Here is an 18,638-nt window from a genome sequence, read left to right as displayed (position 1 = left end):
CTCTCCGCTCTCATCCTCCCCCGGGCATGGAGCCAGCAGAGACCCAGCTGGTCTTTCATCTGCCTCAAGCTGAACCACAACAGTTACCAACCTGCCTTTCATTGCATGAGTCAAAAAGCAGGCTGTGAAAATATCTACAGATATCTCACATCCTGGACACAAACTGCTTCAACTCCTATCAAAAATGATGCTATAGAGCACTGCACATCAGAACAACTAGACACAAGAACATTTTTCCCCAAATGCCATCACTCTGCTAAATAATTCCCTCGAAACTGTCAAACTATTTCCTAAGTCTGCACTATTATTAATCTTCTTATTGTTCCCACCTCCTCCCACAAATGATTGTTTGACTGTAACTTTGTGGTTTGTAACCTTACAATTCATATTGACTGGTTCCTAATATGATTTCATTGCTTATACTGTATGTACCCAGACTATTATTAAGTGTTGTACCATATGATTCTTGACGAATTTGTCTTTTCTTTATATACAATGAGGGCATGTGCACCAAGACAGATTCCTTGTGTGTCCAATCACACTTGGTCAATAAAATTCTATTCTACTTTATTCAATGGGTATATGTAGCCAATGAGGTTTCTTAGTTGTTCAGACTAGTCGTTGGCTGTTTCTGCTTCTGTTTCTTAGCCAAGAGGTAGATCAAGTGGCTTTAGGGCAGTGTTTCTCAAATAGTGGGGCAGGCCCCCCTTGGGGGTGCAGAGCAATGCTAGGGACTGGGGCATGATCCCGAGGAACGGGCTTTTACACTGAACAATAGCACATGACACAGAGTAGGAGATATGAAGTGCATATAAAAAACCCTCAAGAGACACCATGGAAAAATATTTAACAGGGATGAAAAGGAAGGAAGAGAGAGATGGAGATAATGAATCAAACGTAAGTCTCCTGAAAGCTAAAACGAGGAAATATAATGAAACATATGTAGTGCTCGGCTTCACTGTGACTACGGTGGGAGACGAGGAAAGACCGTTATGTTTACTGTGTCTAAAAATGTTGGCAGCAGGCAACATGAAACCAAATAAATTAAGGCATCACTTAAACACATTACACCCCAATCACTCTGATAAGCCACTTGAGTTTTTTCAGCGAAAACATGCTGGATATTGCAAATAATCATCCCGGCAGAGAGTTAGGGGTGCACGAAATGTTTACTTCTTCCTAGAGAGGGCATAACAGAAAATAATTGAGAAACATTGCTTTAGGGGTGCAGGTTTATTGACAACACGAGTATCAAATTCACCATGTCACATTGCTGTTACGTGATGTTTTGTGATGTTTTTCCCATTTGCAGAGCTGGGGTAGGCATGGCCTCCATGTGACGCATCCCGCCCATGGACCACCAGTTTGATACCCCTGACTTACAACCTCCATGATGACCTAAAGAGTCATCCTTCTAAGCAGGACTTTACTGTTGGTGCTTCTTTCATCCAGTATTTCTTCTCAATATGTATTTAACATTTACCGGTAGTTCATATTCTGTGGATTTCCATTTTGAAATCATCATTTTAATAGCATGTTGTGCAGAAATCCATCTGTAGTGTTAAATTTAAGAATGTGTGTAAGCCTCCTCCAATTCTGATGCGGCATTCCCACTCCCCTGGAGGGAAAAAAAATCTTTAAACTATCCTTGAGATGACACTGAAAGAAAGTTCTGTTTTTTCACAACTGCTGCTGTCAAAGTCAAAAAGACCCTCCGTGGGCACGGAGTCAACTTTGAGCAAGTTTGGGTTTCTTTTCGCTTTCAAAACAGATGCCTGCTAAGCTTGTTACATTCTCACACGAGTTGACTATCTTTAAAAAGTGGGAGAAGGGATGTGGGGGGAGGGGGAGACATTTCTTCTGTATTTTAAACTTGGCCTGCAGCATCCTGTCTTTAATTGAGACAAAATTAATTAAGAAGACAAATGCCATACTGCCATTCTGTACAAGTTCTATCATTTTCAATTCAGTCTGTTGCCAAAATAAAAGACAAGATCTGAATCGACATCTGTGTGCTTCATCTGTTGCTCAAATTTCTCTATTCTTGTGGGAGTAAAGGCTGTGTATCGGGGGGAGGGGAAGTGTGGATTAGGAAGACTGAGCTTGCTTTAACTTAGCCACTTATTGGTAATTATGTCATTATTGCCTTCTTATAGACAAATGCAAATGGTGGGACTTCATAGAAAGGGGCTCAATTTGGACCTTCCTCTTCTCTGCAAAGCTCATAAAGAGCCCGAGCCACAATCACTCCCCCTGCATTGATGTCTTCCGTGTCCTTGGCTGTTGGATTCTTGTGATGTTGCATTAAAACCTGGGCCACACCCACACATCACAAATTGGCAAAATTAAATCATCCCACTAAATCTCACAAGATTTCACCAACATCTGAAAACTGAACAGCTGCAAAAATTAAGCCGTTTCCCCAGTTTACGCTGAAAATGCATTGACCAGTAAACTAAGCAAACTGGGTTTGCATATGTATAGTAAAACACACACTTGCATAAAAATTGTTAATACGAACTACATTTGGAATATTATCTGTGCAATGCCTCTTATATTCACCTGATGCCTAAGCAGATTGCCTTTCCTCTATAAATTTATGTAGATTTAGAAAAACAATACAGAACTCAGGCAATCAATTAGTACTTAGCTAGTTGATATTATTCATAAAAGCCAACTTAGTTAGTATGCTACTTAGATTTTCCCCTCCCATAAAGTGAGAGTCTTCGGAGAGGGGCGGCATACAAATCTAATAAATAATAATAAAATAATAATAATAATAATAATAATAATAATAATAATAATAATATTTAGCTGTAAATTGTTTCCATTAATTCTTTATTTTTCACTATTTTTTGTTTGATCCCCGCCCCATAATTTTTGCAACCTTAGATTATAGATTAACAAAACAAGAATGATATCCCACAGATTTAGAGTATTCAAGGCTACCTGCATCCTTTCCACCTATAATTTAAGTAAGGACATTTCTCTTAAGTGAGGAAAAACCATTGCATATGCAAACACTGTGGAGTTCATACTCAAGAGTTTGTCCTATGGTTTCCCATGAATTAGGTTACAGAGGGGGGAAAGGGGGGCAGCTGGAAATAATATTTCACTGCTGATCCCAGATAAAGATAATGTTATGTAACTCATGAGAACAGACTTTAATATTAAAAAAGCTGCCTGTTGCTTCTGGAAGCACAAGGGGGCGCTGCCTGGATTTTTTTTAAAAATTTTTTTTATGACTTTCCTTACTGTTGCCAAACCGCTAAGGTTGCTTAATTCACATACTTTCTGAACTGGGGAACAACTCAGCAATTATATTAGTCAAGAATTTGTTTAAAGCAAACAGGTCTCTTTTTTGTAAATCATGCAGTTCTTTCAAGTCTGCACTGCCCAAAGCTTACACGAATGATAAAAGTAGTAGTCGGAATATAAAGCCATTAATTAGCCTTAATAGAATCATTAATTAATGTTGGCTGGTATAAACATGAAATGTAAAATTAGTGCCTTAATTTTGGGAGGGTTTTTTTTCCCTTCCTTTGCATCCCATGATCCTATGACTTGCCTCCAGGTCCTAATAGTTTAGTCCAGGGCTGGATACATTATGCATTGGCCACTCCCACAAATGGTTTGCCAAAGGGGGAGAAATCGCGATAGGTCACATGGGGATGCTGTGACGCTGTGTGTTTGATATCCCTGTGCTAGGCTAAAAATGCAAAATAGCTAACCCTAAAATGGATGGCTTATGTGGTCAGTGAGTCACATGATCTCAGAAAATTAACGAATTAGCTAGAAGACAATTACTAAGTTTGGGGACAAGCCTTTCATTCAGGTTTTATTTATTTGTTTGTTTTGTCATGTACGTATTGGTGGTATATAAAGATATAATATTTATATACATGGTACACGTAAAAGAGAAACATTAGGACAGGGGACGGAAGGTACGCTGGTGCACTTATGCACGCCCCTTACTGATCTCTTAGGAATTGGGAGAGGTCAACAGTGGATAGACTAAGGGTAAAATTTTGGGGGTTAGGTGATGACACTACAGAGTGGTAGTGAGTTCCATCCATCAACTACTCGGTTATTAAAGTCCTATTTCCTGCAGTCTTGTTTGTTTGTTTGTTTGTTTGTTTGTTTGTTTGTATGCCGCCCCTCTCCGAGGACTCGGGACGGCTCACACACACATATATAAACATAGTATAACATCTGATCCAAGTAATATAATTAAAAATCTTAAAAAATCCTAAAACACTTTAAAACATTCATTATCATTCACTTCATAAGTCACACTAAAAACACTCATTGGTCAGGGGGAGAGATCTAATGACCCCAGGCCTGGTGACAAAGATGAGTTTTTAAACATTTTCAGAAGACAAGGAGGGTGGGGGCAGTGTGAATCTCCAGGGGGAACTGATTCCAGAGGGCCGGGCCCCCCACAGAGAAGGCTCTTCCCCTAGGTCCCACCAGCCTGTGGGACCTCACTGGGCGCTGGGATTCGTGTGGCAGAAAGCGGTCTCAGAGATAATCTGGTCCTATGCCATGTAGGGCTTTATAGGTCATAACCAACACTTTGAATTGTGTCCGGAAACCGATTGGCAGTCAGTGCAGTCCGCGGAGTGATGGTGAGATATGGGCATGCCTTGGTAGGCCAATAACCGCTCGGGCGGGTGCATTTTGGACGATATGAAGTTTCCGAACACTCTTCAAAAGTAGCCCCATGTAGAGAGAATTGCAGTAGTCGAACCTCGAGGTGATAAGGGCATGAGTGACCATGAGCAAAGACTCCCTGTCCAAATAGGGCTGCAACTGGTGCACCAGTTTAGAGCAGTTTATTTTAAGTTTGTATCTGTTGTGTGCTCGTCTGTTGTTGTGGTTGAAGATTGGAGGTTGTTTGGTTGTCCAAACAGGTTGAAGATTGTTGCTGCTTTTAAAAAAAAGCAACAAAGCAATGGGGAAAAGCTGGATTTGATTTTCGATTTGCACCAATGAGTCAAATTGTCATGCATCTGTTTTTGCATTGAATCAGGTTTTACACTTCTTCTGTGATAATCTGCTCAGAAGAGGCATTCTGCCCAGCAGACCCAGGACAAAATGGCCATTGAAGGCAAAGAGTGGTGATCGAGGGGTCACAGCCAATTGAAACAGAGGTATTTGCCGAGGATGAAATGAAGCACAGCTTGCAGATTGCACTGCCTGACTTGTGCTGGGGGAGAGAAAATAGCACTTTTGATGCACAGCAAGAAAACGCTGTTGCCTTCCTGGCAGGCCAGGAGAGGGATGAGAATGACATCTTTCATTCCTGACCTCCCAAAACAGTAACTGGTTCATCCTCACATTAGTGTAAGGAAGTATGGATCAGTACAACTCGTTGAAAATTCTCTGAGTAGCTCCTGATTTCAAGGGAAAACACTATTTAAAATCACGGATGACTAAAATCTTGTGAGCTGAGGATAGAATGAAGGCAATGTGAGATTGCCATTAAAGGATAAAGATAGAAACATAGAAACATAGAAGACTGACGGCAGAAAAAGACCTCATGGTCCATCTAGTCTGCCCTTATACTATTTTTTTGTATTTTATCTTAGGATGGATATATGTTTATCCCAGGCATGTTTAAATTCAGTTACTGTGGATTTACCAACCATGTCTGCTGGAAGTTTGTTCCAAGGATCTACTACTCGTTCAGTAAAATAATATTTTCTCATGTTGCTTTTGATCTTTCCCCCAACTAACTTCAGATTGTGTCCCCTTGTTCTTCTGTTCACTTTCCTATTAAAAACACTTCTCCGTACTGAAGGAGCGGGTCCAGCAGTCACATGGGTTGCTCATGTCCAATCCGGTGGAACTGAGCCTAGTGTTAAAAAAGCTTGCTGGATCCGCCCCTTCCCCAGAATTCGCTCAGTTCTCACATCCAGCGGAACGTTTGTGAATAGCTCGTTCATCACTAACACCTTCCCTTTGTTCTATCCTTCCAAAAACAGTAAGAAATCCTTCTATTGAATTTCGGGACTTTGCCTAATTAGCGCCAGCCATTTGCGGCTCGGCTTTTCTCTCAGGGGAGAAGTAGCGGTTTAGCCTCCCGCGGCTTCTCTCGCCGCTGGCTATTCCTGCGGTCGTTTTGGATTATTCAGCAATCCTTCGGCCTGGAGGTCATTAGGCAAGTCTATTTATTGATTTATTACCTTTAAGGGGCTTTACCTCCCGCGGTGTGAGACGCTCCCTCTCAGTCTCCTGGACTTAGTCGACCGTTTCTTTTTAAAAAAACTTTTACGGAACGGTTTCGTTTTTGGCGCGAAGGCCTTCGCGCCCTGTAATTTAGTACCTCGTGTTGGCCTCCTGCCGGCCGTTGGTGCTTCAGTCCGCCGCTTGGATCCTGGAGTGGGCTTTGAGACGCTCAGGCTTAATTCTCCACCGGCCAGACCTCCAACCAGGGTGCCTTGGTTACTTTAATTGAAGTTTAGGGAGGCTGGCCACGCTGTATTTGGGGACACGAACTCTGGGTTTGCCCAGATTGCCCTCAAGTCGCAGCAGCTCCGAGGCCTAGGAGCAGGATCCCATTCCTCTTGGGAAAGATTGGAATTCTTCTCCCCCCCTAATTCAGTTTTCTTTTGGCTCAAGCCTTGTCTTCTGTAGTTTGTCAGACTATGGCTTCCTTTCCCCAGAGAGGCACCATTCAGGGTCCCAAAGAGGCCAGGCCTACAGGTGATGAGATAACCAGTATCCCCCAGGCCTCGGCCCCCTCTTCTTCAAAAGCCCGCCCCTTGACCAGAACCACCAAGGCTGAGAAGAGAAGGGACCAAGCCCTACAAAAAATACATGATAAATCAGCAAAACGTTTGAAAGTGCAGGCCCAAGTGCTCAGCAGTCTTGACCCCCCAGAGGCTCCTATCCTGCCTCTTTCTGGTGTCACTGTGTTATCTCTGGATGAGCCAAACCTAGACAGACCCCAACCTAACTTATGGGGCTTAGGTCCAGAGGAACCAGATATCGTTGAAGATTCTTCCCAGCCAGGAACTTCTCAGGCCATCAGAGATTCTTCTGCCACTCCTACTGATATTTCTAGCCTCCCTCCAGAGTTCCAATCTATTTTCTCTGTGTTGTCCAAGGCCATTGATGCCAAGCTCTCTGCCATCAATGTGCCCTCTTTACCTCTTCCTCCTCCTCGTCCCTCCCGTCCCTTGAATTCTCCTTCAGCTGTCAGAGTTCCTATTCAGGAAGAATCAGATTCTTCTCAGGATGAATATGATCAGGAGATGGAAGAGGATGAGGATCCATGTCAAGGCTTCTCGGACGATGAGGAATCCCAAATCAAGGTCCCTTCTCCAGTTACCATTTTTCCCTCTCAATTGTTCAAATCTCTCCTTCTCAAGGCTAGAGTTTCCACAGGGCTAGCGGCACAAGAGAAGCAGGCCACTACATCCACTGACCCTCCGGAGGAAAACTTACCCTACTTCACAGAGGAACAGGAGGATAATGAGGTAATCCCTATGCCAAAATTGTTTAAAGATGCTTTGCTTAAGCAGTGGGAGTTTCCTGCATCGGGGCTTAACCCCACCACCAAAGACAAAAGATTGTATAAATTATCCCCTTCTTATGAAGATCTTTTATCCTGCCCTAAACCTGATGAACCGGTCAAAACCATACACTCTGCGGCTGCAGTTCCAGGCGAAGCAGAAGAGGTTCTCCGTCCAGAGGACAAGCGGATTGAACAGATGCTCAAGAGAGGGTTCACCGCAGATTCCTGGGCTATCAAAAGCTCCGCATCTGCTTCCTTTTTTTCTAGAGCCATGCTCCTATGGCTTCGTCAACTTCAACAACATATTCCTCCCGATGACTTAAGAGGTCAACAGGACTTCAACAAGGTATTTGCGGCCGCCCAATACGTGGCTGATGCCACACTGCAATCCACCAGATTCGCAGCCAAGTCCATTGCGGCCTCCACAACGGCCAGAAGACTCCTATGGCTTCGCCCCTGGCAGGCAGGAGTACGTCAGAAGTGGCAGTTAGCCTTAGGTCCACTAAAACGCGATCTCCTATTTGGAGATCTTCTAGATCCACTCCTAACTGAAACCACGGACAAGAAAAAAGTATTGGGCCCGACTACCAAAAAGACCACCAAAACGCAGTCCTTTCGTCGCCCGGGGCGCCAACAAGATCAGGCGCCCACTTACCAGAGGAATCCAGGTCAGTATTCCCCTCATTTTCGTTCCCAAGGTAGGAACTCCAGGGGTAAAGGATACCGCTACCAGAGAGGAGCGTCCTCTAACAGGGCTTCAAAAAAGCCTAGATGGTAATTCCCCTTCGGTCCCCATAGGGGGGCGCCTGGCTTACTTCTCTTCTAGCTGGCGCCAATCTTCCAAGGACCCCTGGGTCATTGATACAGTTCAAAACGGTCTCCTTTTAGAGTTTATTTCTTCCCCCCTAAATGTTTTATTTCCTGTCCATCTCCCAGAACCCCCTCTGCTCGTAGCCGGATGGAGGAAGCCATCTCCCATTCATTATCCATCAGAGCCATACAGCCGGTCCCCTCTGGTCAGAGAGGCCGGGGTTTTTACTCCATCCTCTTTATGGTCCCTAAGACCTCCGGAGGTTGGAGAGCTATCTTGGACCTCAAAAGGCTGAATGTATTCATCAAATATAGAAAGTTCAAGATGCATTCCTTGTCATCTATTTTAGCTGCTATTCATCCGGGGGACTTCATGGTTTCCTTAGACCTCACTGAGGCCTACCTCCATATTCCCATTGCCAAATGCCACAGAAAATTCTTACGCTTCTCTTTCCAGGGCAGACTTTTCCAGTATAGGGCTATGCCATTTGGTCTTTCCTCGGCCCCTAGAGTCTTCACAAAGCTTTTGGGGTCCTTGGCGGCCTATATCCGGGCCAAGCCCATCCACATTTTATGTTATTTAGATGACATTTTAGTTCATGGAAATTCCCTAGAGGAAGTAAAGGTAAACCTTTCTGTCACCATGTCAGTTTTACAGACCCATGGCTTCTCCATTAATTTTGACAAAAGCCACCTCCAGCCTTCTACTTCCATATTGCATCTGGGATCTATCATTAATTCAGAATCCTCCCTAGTTTTCCTCTCCCCTGAGAGGAAACATAATATACGGGAGTTGATTTCTCGCATTTTACCCCTGCAATCAGTTTCCATAGTCACCTTGTCCTCCCTTTTGGGTAAAATGGTGTCGTGCATAGGCATCATTCCCTGGGCTCGTCTCCACGCCAGGGAACTACAGTGGCTTCTATTACCCTTTCAGAGATCGGGGCTCAGCAACTCAAGTCGTCGCATTGCCATTCCATCGATGGTTCGCAGATCTCTCAAGTGGTGGATGTCTCCGGCCATGGACAAAGGATCTCCTTTCAGGTGCCCGGATCAATTCGTCATCACCACAGATGCCAGCCTATCAGGATGGGGCGCCCATGCCCAGGGGATGATAGCCCAGGGCACGTGGTCACCGGAGGAAGCTTCCAGGCCAATCAATTGGTTAGAATTAAGAGCCGTTTCCCTGGCTCTAAAACAGTTCAAGTCTCGCATCCCCAACCGGCATGTTCTCATTCTCACCGACAACATAGCCACAAAAAGCCACATCTGCAGACAGGGGGGCACGAGATCCAAGGCTCTCATGAGGGAGGCCCTCAAGTTAGGCCTTTGGGCGGAAAAACATCTTCAGTCGCTCCTAGCCGATCACATCTCGGGGAGCCTCAACGTCCAGGCGGATTGGCTCTCTCGAGCAACGATAGACCCAGGAGAGTGGAATCTCCATCAAGAACTGTTCCATCAAATCAGCCTCAGATTCGGCCTACCAGTGCTGGATCTCTTTGCGACCGAAGCGAATGCCCAAATCCCTCGATTCTTCTCCAGGTTTCCATCCCCGGGAGCAGAAGCAACCAATGCCCTCAGGAGCCCCTGGCCTCCAGGACTCCTGTACGCATTCCCTCCAATTCCAATTCTACCGGACGTGATTCACAAGGTCCTCATCGAGAGGGCCCGAGTAATCCTAATCGCCCCTCATTGGCCCCGCCGGCCCTGGTTCGCGGACCTCCAACAGCTGTCCGTTCAGGACCCCTGGTGACTCCCCGTTTTGGGGGATATGCTACGGCAGGGGGCCTCATTCCATCCAGACCCGGAGTGGTTCCACCTCACCGCCTGGCTGTTATCAGGAGAGACTTAGAACTGCGTGGACACGACCCCGACACAGTGGAGGTCATCTTAAAGGCCAGAAGAGGTTCGACCAATCGAATCTACGACCATACATGGTCCAAGTTTCACCAGTGGTGTCTACAGGAAGGTCTTTCTCCCCTGTGCATTCCCATACACAGGATCATATCCTTCCTTATGCAAGGTTTCCATCAAGGCCTTTCCACCAGTACTCTCCGTCGTCATCTGGCGGCCATTTCCTCTGTCCTAGCAGGGCCTCGCAGACAGCCTCTCCGTTCCTTCCCAGAAGTTCAGGAATTCCTCAAAGGTATAGCCAACCTCAGACCTTCTAAGGTCCACAGATATCCTTCCTGGGATTTGCCACGGGTTCTCCATTCCCTCACGCAGGCACCCTACGAACCCCTAAAATCTGTGTCCCTCAGGTACCTATCCTTTAAGGTAGCATTCCTGGTGGCAATTACCTCTGCCCGACGCATTTCGGAGTTGGCAGCCCTCTCAATCAGGCAGGACCTCTGCCAATTCCATCAGGACAAGGTAGTCTTACGACTGGACCCCACCTTCTTACCTAAGGTCAGTTCCATGTTCCACAGAACCCAAGATATTGTCTTACCTTCCTTCTGTCTCCAACGAGACCATCCTCTGGCAATTAGATGGCACACCCTGGACCTCACTAGAGCGCTGAGGATCTATATCCAACGCACAGGACCCTTTCGGAGGTCGGAAGCACTTTTTGTAGCCTATCACCCCAGAGTCATGGGTGCCAAAGTGTCTTCAACAGTGATAGGCCGTTGGATAAGAGGGACTATCTCTAAGGCCTACGAGTCGGCTTCCCTCTCAGTTCCAAAGAACATCACAGCGCATTCCACCAGGAGCGCAGCCACTTCGGCCGCTTGGGCGACTCAAGCTCCGTTGGAGGAGGTCTGCAAAGCAGCCACTTGGGCCTCGCCAAATTCCTTCATCAGGCACTACAAGATTGATTCTTACGCCTCAGCGGACGCTGCCTTCGGCAGAAGAGTACTCCAATCCGTTATCTCTCACGATAGCAATCTAATCCCACCCTAGGGACCAATCTATTGGGTATGTCCCATGTGACTGCTGGACCCGCTCCTTCAGTACGGAGAATAGGCGTTGATTGCTTACCTGAACGCCTCTTCTCGTACGGTGAGCGGGTACAGCAGTCACTTCCCGCCCTTGTATGTGTCTTCTATATCTTCTATAACCTTTCTTTCCTCTAACAATGAGAGTTGAACACTAAAGAGCTTCACATCTGAGCCTAGTCTACGGATTCGCGAATTCTGGGGAAGGGGCGGATCCAGCAAGCTTTTTTAACACTAGGCTCAGTTCCACCGGATTGGACATGAGCAACCCATGTGACTGCTGTACCCGCTCACCGTACGAGAAGAGGCGTTCAGGTAAGCAATCAACGCCTATTTCCTCCTGAACTTTATTTAAATGTTTCGATCATGTCCCCCCTTTTCCTTCTGTCCTCCAGACTATACAGATTGAGTTCATTAAGTCTTTCCTGATACGCTTTATGCTTAAGACCTTCTACCATTCTTGTAGCCTGTCTGATGCTATCAGACAGTGAAGGGTTTACTACCGTGCTGTGGGTGTGGCTTATTTTGTAGGTGTGGCTTCTGGCCATGTGAATAGGTGGGAGTGGCTTGACTATCATGTGACCGGGGTGGCTTAAAGGTCATGTGGCTGGCTTAAAGGTGGCCAACTTGACGTCGCTCACATCAAGGGTTTGGGTTAGGGTGCCTGGCCTCTCCTCACCTCAAAGAGACACAATTTCCCTATCTATTTACTATTACTGAACATCCAAAATATACTATTTAATTCTATGTATATATGCCATGTGTGTGCATATGTATTACACATAGGTACACCAAAATATACAATATCTACTATATAAACTGTATATGTATGTACACATACACATGCATGCACAGCTCTTCTAAAATTATAGACATTTAACCTCATTTACTGCGATATGAAAAACATACCCAGAACCCAAAATGGAAAAAAAGAAGGTTCTGACCAAAAATTTTCTACCGGTTCTGTGTAGTTGAGCGTACCCGTATGAGCACATCACTGCTATCAGAGCATAAATGAAGCCCAAATATATTGGGCTTCTATTACCATAATTCCCAACCAACAGGGAGAAGGAGAAAGTTCAGATATATTTTTGTTAGGGGAAATTCCTGGTCGTAATGGAAATATGATTAATATAGCTATTAGACATTTTAGTAAAAGAATGCTGAAAAAGCTCTTCTTTCCAAGAGTTTGCCCAGGAAAATGAAATATTGTATGCTTTGTCTCTGAACCACCAGCAAAATCCCTTAGGTGTTCCAGGAACATAGCTACTAATTGATCTTGCAGCTTGTAGCTGATGCTGTCCAAATATGACCTTCAGAATTACAAAAGTTATATCTAATTCCCGTAACGGTTTCAAGATTTAACACAAATATTTATGGCAATCCATATATGTTATGAGTATTGCAGACAAAGTTAGGTGCCTTAAAATCCTGCTGATTTTGATTGGAAAGATGCAAGTATTTGCTTGATTCTTCCACTGAATTCAGTAGTGCTTAAATCACTCACATCAAAGAGAAGTATCATGCCCAATTCTCATACACTGCTTGTAATTGGTAGTTTTCATGGCAAGGTTTGCTAGAAGTGGTTTGCCATTGCCTCCTTTCTAGGGCTGAAAGAGAGCGACTAGTCCAAGGTTACCCAGCTGGCTTTGTGCCTAAGGTGGGACTAGAATAGAAAATAATAGAATATAATTCTTTATTGGCCAAGTGTGACTTGGCACACAAGGAATTTGTCTTTGGTGCATATGCTCTCAGTGTACATAAAAGAAAAGATACATTTGTCAGGAATCATGAGGTGCAACGCTTAATGATTATCATAGGTACAAATAAGCAATCAGGAAACAATCAATATTACAATCCTGAGCTGCATCAACAGGGGAATACACTGTAAGACCAGGGATGTCTTAATACCACTCTACTACATCCTGGTCAGACCACATCTGGAGTACTGTGTTCAGTTCTGGTCACCACACTTCAAAAAAGACATTGAAACTCTGGAGAAGGTGCAGAAAAGAGCAACCAAAATGATCAGGGGTCTAGAAACCAAGACTTACAAAGAGAGACTGTGGGAACTGGGCATGGATAGCCTAGAGAAAAGCAGGGCCAGAGCGAACATGATAGCAGTCTACAGGTATACGAGGGGTTGCCACAGAGAGGAGGGGAACACTTTATTCTCCAGGGCACCAGAGGACCGGACGAGGAACAACGGCTGGAAGCTGACCAAGGAGAGATTCAACCTGGAAATAAGGAAGAACTTCCTGACGGTCAGAACGATCAACCAGAGGAACAACCTACCAGCGGATGTTGTGAACTCCAATACTCTGGACATTTTTAAGAAGAAATTGGACTGCCATTTGGCTGGGATGCTATAGGGTTCCTGCTTAGGCAGGGGGTTGGACTTGATGACCTGCATGGTCCCTTCCAACTCTAACAATAAATAAAAAATAAATAAATAATGTAAATCATAAGGATACAAGCAAAAAGTGGGAGGAGATGGGTGATAGGAATGATGAGAAGACTAATAGTAATAGTAATGCAGCCTTAGTGAATAGTTTGACAGTGGTGAGGAAATTATTTGATTAGCAGAATGATGGTGTTTGGAAAGAAACTGTTCTTGTGTCTAGTTGTCTTGGTGTGCTGCAGTGTTCTATAGCATCATTTTGAGGGTAGGAACTGAAATAATTTATATCCAGGATGCGAGGGGTCAGTAAATATTTTCACGGCTCTCTTTTTGACTCATGCAGTATACAAGTCTTCAATGGAAGGCAGGTTGGCAGTCATTGTTTTTTCTGCAGTTCTGATTATCCTCTGAAGTCTGTGTCGGTCATGTTGGGTTACAGAACTGAACAAGACAGTTATAGAGATGCAGATGACAGATTCAATAATTCCTCTGTAGACCTGTATCAGCAGGTCTGTTAAGTCTTAGCAATCTCCTAGTTTTTAGCCTGGTGCCTTAACCATTATACCAAACTGATTTAATATGCACATAAGCACAAATATATACATAAGCAGTTTATTATGTGGTTCACAGTCAGCCAAAGGCCCTATCTTTGCTGTTATAACTGAACTGTTTTGTCTCCTTATATTATTGATATAAATTAAAAAGATATGGCCACAAGCCGACTATGGAGCAGGTAATGAACAGAGTATGTACACGTTCCAAGACAAGTTATATGATCACCAATTTTCAAGGAGAACATCAGGAATTACTTTGGGACCCTGAACCTTATTCATGGAGAGGCAGAGTGAAAGAAATTAAGGAAGTTGCTAAGGATGAATGTGAAATAGAGGCTGCCAAAGATGAAGAAACGGAAAAAAGCAAACTGGATATCAGAACAAATGGTAGAAATTGCCAAGAATAGAAGACAAGCTAACGCCAAGAAAGTCAAAGATCTCAGGAAGGAACTTAACAAAGAGAATGCTATTAGAAAAGACAAGAAACAACTTTACAACATCTGTAAAGACATTGGATGGAAACAGATACAGGAAACAAAGCAAGTCTTTGAAAAGATATCTGAACTCAGAAGCAGGTTTCAACCTCAAATTGGTATGTTGAAGGACACCAGTGGACAGATGCAAAGAAGCTCAAACAGTGGGAAGAAGTATAATGAAATTCTGTACTATGGACATGTCAATATTTAAGATAACTTAGAATATTTTCCCTACTACCAGTGCCTTAATAATCAAAGATGAAGTTAGATCAGCATCATGTCAGAAAACCTACTGGAATCCATAGAAAGTAGCTACAGAAATATATAACAGAAAAAGAACCATTAAAGATTCAGACCAAACTATATAAAAAGAGAAGCAAATTGGATTAAATACATAAGTGTCCTTTCCATTACCAAAGAAGAAGACTTTAATAGACTGTGCAAATTATTGCATATCACCCTTAATTTCATATGCTAAAAATAATGCTAACAATAGATTACAAATGTATGTTTAAAAAAATCAATGCATGATATTCAAACTGACTTTGAAAAATGCAAGCAAAAAGACACACTATTTCTCATTGATGCAATAATAATAGAGACAGTCAAGGAATATCCCAAAGAAGTCAAGGTATGTTTCATTGACTATGGAAATGTTTTTAATTGTATTAACCATATTAACCTATGGCAGTGATGGCGAACCTATGGCATGGGTGGCACAGGTGGCACACGGAGCCATATTTGCTGGCACACGAGCTGTTGCCCTAGCTCAGCTCTACTTGCATGTGTGTGCTGGTCAGCTGATTTTTATCTCACACAGATACTCTGGGAGGGTGTTTTTGGCTTCCAGAGAGCCTCTAGGGGGTGGGGGAGGGTGTTGTTTGATTATATTATATTAGATTTATTGGATTTATATGCCGCCCCTCTCCGCAAATTCGGGGCAGCTCACAACAATGGTAAAAAATGGTAAGTACATAGTAAGTACATAGTAACAAATGGTAAGTACATAGTAACAAATCTAATATTTAGAAATCTAAATTACAGTTTTAGATTAAAAAGTCCAAAAAAGAAACCCCAATATATAAAAAACAAGCACACAATCGAATCATACACAAAAACTACATGGGCATGGGGGAGATGTTTCAATTCCCCCATGCCTGACGGCAGAGGTGGGTTTTAAGGAGTTTACGAAAGGCAAGGAGGGTGGGGGCAATCCTAATCTCTGGGGGGAGCTGGTTCTAGAGGGTCGGAGCCCCCACAGAGAAGGCTCTTCCCCTGGGTCCCGTCAGACGACTTTGTTTAGTCGACGGGACCCAGAGAAGGTCAACTCTGTGGGACCTAACTGGTCGCTGGGATTCGTGCGGCAGAAGGCGGTCTCGCAGATATCCTGGTCCGATGCCATGAAGGGCTTTATAGGTCATAACCAACACTTTGAATTGTGACCGGAAACTGATCGGCAGCCAATGCAGACTGCGGAGTGTTGGAGTAACATGGGCATACTTAAGGAAGCCCATGATTGCTCTCGCAGCTGCATTCTGCACGATCTGAAGTTTCCGAACACTCTTCAAAGGTAGCCCCATGTAGAGAGCATTACAGTAGTCGAGCCTCGAGGTGATGAGGGCATGAGTGACTGTGAGCAGTGACTCCTGGTCCAAATAGGGCCGCAACTGGTGCACCAGGTGAACCTGGGCAAACGCCCCCCTCGCCACAGCTGAAAGATGTTTCTCTAATGTGAGCTGTGGATCGAGGAGGACGCCCAAGTTGCGGACAGATGAAGTTGTCCTTGGGAGGCAAAACCCACAGCCACTCCGTCTTTTCTGGGTTGAGTTTGAGTCCGTTGACACCCATCCAGGCCCCAACAGCCTCCAGGCACCGGCACATCACTTCAACTGCTTCATTGACTGGACTTTTACCCTCCCCCAGCTCAAGGGAAGCTTTATGAGCCTGGGGAGGGCAAAACACAAGCCTACAGGGCCCACCAGAAGTTGGGAAACAGGCCATTTCTGGCCTCCAGAGGGCCTCTGGGAAATAGGGGAAGCTGTTTTTGCCTTCCCAAGGCATTGAATTATGGATGAGGGCACTCGCACATGTGCAATAGCACATGCCCACACTTTATCAGCACCTGAGGAAAAAAAGGTTCTCCATCACTGACCTATGGAATATGTTTAGGAAAATGGGAATTCCAGAATACACCATTATTCTTCTGCAAAATTTATACAGATGTCAGGAAGTCACACCTGAACAGAACAAAAGAGACCAGCTCCAAGTCAAAAAAGGAGAAAAAGTGGTACCGATTCCCCTTATATTTTCTGTTTAACTTCTGATGCATATTGAAAGATATGTCGCATTAAAAGAAGATGAGTATGATTTCAAAAGGGAAGAAATATCAAGAACTTGTATTATGCATTATGCTGATGACGCTGAAATTTCTTTCAGTGAAAGTCAAAGAAGCCAATATAAAATGTGTTGTGGTTAGCTCTGGCCCAGCTCCTGCCCCAGGGAATGTGGAGGTGGATGCAGGGGAAACTTCAACATGTCATAGGCCTGTGTTATTGCCGACAGAGTCAGTTCAGAGTTTAGTTTCCTTGGCCGAAGAAGAAGGTGGGAGTGACTTGGAAGAGGGGGGCTTGGAACACAGCCCAGGCAATCAATCTCCATTATCTTCCATTGATTCGGATGAAGACTTCTTGGACCCACGCAAGCGCAGAATTATGCATAGAAGAGACCAAGTAAGGACATATTACAGGAGATAAGGGAGGCCACCTATGTTTGGGTGGGGCTCCAGTAATTAGGGCTGCTGCTATAAATAGCAGCATGTGGGTTTGGCCGTTGTGGAAGAGTATCTGATCGCAGTTCTTCAGGAATCATGTGTTGCCGTTTTCTGGACTTTGTTGATTTTTTCACGCCTTTGAAACCAAAGCAGAGCAACATGTGTGTGTGTCTCACTTCGCTGGAAGAAGAAGGGGTGTGAAGTTTCTTCACAGCTGCTAGCTAAGTACTTAATGACTGCTTAAGGGAAATTGTACAGACTACCTGGTTGTTTTGGGACGAGTGCTCTTTGCAATACAAAAAGAGTACTTAGTTTATTTTGAATTTTCTGATAAAGAACATTTGAATTTTCAAACGTGTGTGTGTCTGAAATTTGTACCCTTGAATTTTCGGGAGACTCCTACCAGAGAGCCCGGCAAAAACAAAAATGCAAATAGTATTTCATTCGAATAAACCAAATTAATAAAACAGGTACAACAAACTCAGAACCCACGATAAAGATATTGAAATAATAGATAGTTTCAGTCATTTATTTATGTATGGTATGCTATACAATTTATGTATGGTATGCTTGTGTGTATGTCTGTTTAATAATGGGTTTTTAAAATATTTTATATTGTAAATTATTAGATTTGTTATAAACTGTTTTTATTGTGTTGTGAGCCGCCCCGAGTCTACGGAAAGGGGCGGCATACAAATCTAATAAATGAATGAATGAATGAATGAATGAATGAATAAATAAATAAATAAATAAATAAATAAATAAATTTAGGATTGACTATCAAATGTAAAGGAATTGGGTAGTTTAGAAATATGCCACAAACACTTGGTAGAATAGCAATTTAAATATGGATAAATATTCAGATACCATGTTCAAAGATGAGAACTATGCAGGCAATAGTGTAGTTCTTTTTGCATGGAAGCAAAAGTTATATTCTGACGAAACAGGACAGAGAGAATAATTAATGGCTTTGAACTTTGGTACTGACGCCTCTGAGAATGCCCTCGATAGCCAAGAAAATACAGAAATGAAACACAGAACAAATCTGTCCAGATACAAATGACCAGGCTCAAATTACACATTATGCAAACTTCTCTCCTGAGAAGTTCATAATGCTGGAAAAGATGAACTGAAACAGAAAAAAGATGATAACTACCAGCAAAATAAAT

Source organism: Erythrolamprus reginae, chromosome 1, assembly GCF_031021105.1.
Source record: "Erythrolamprus reginae isolate rEryReg1 chromosome 1, rEryReg1.hap1, whole genome shotgun sequence".
NCBI classification, from domain to species: Eukaryota; Metazoa; Chordata; class Lepidosauria; order Squamata; family Dipsadidae; genus Erythrolamprus; species Erythrolamprus reginae.
The sequence above is the reverse complement of the archived record's forward strand: the minus strand, read 5'-3'. Positions refer to the sequence as shown.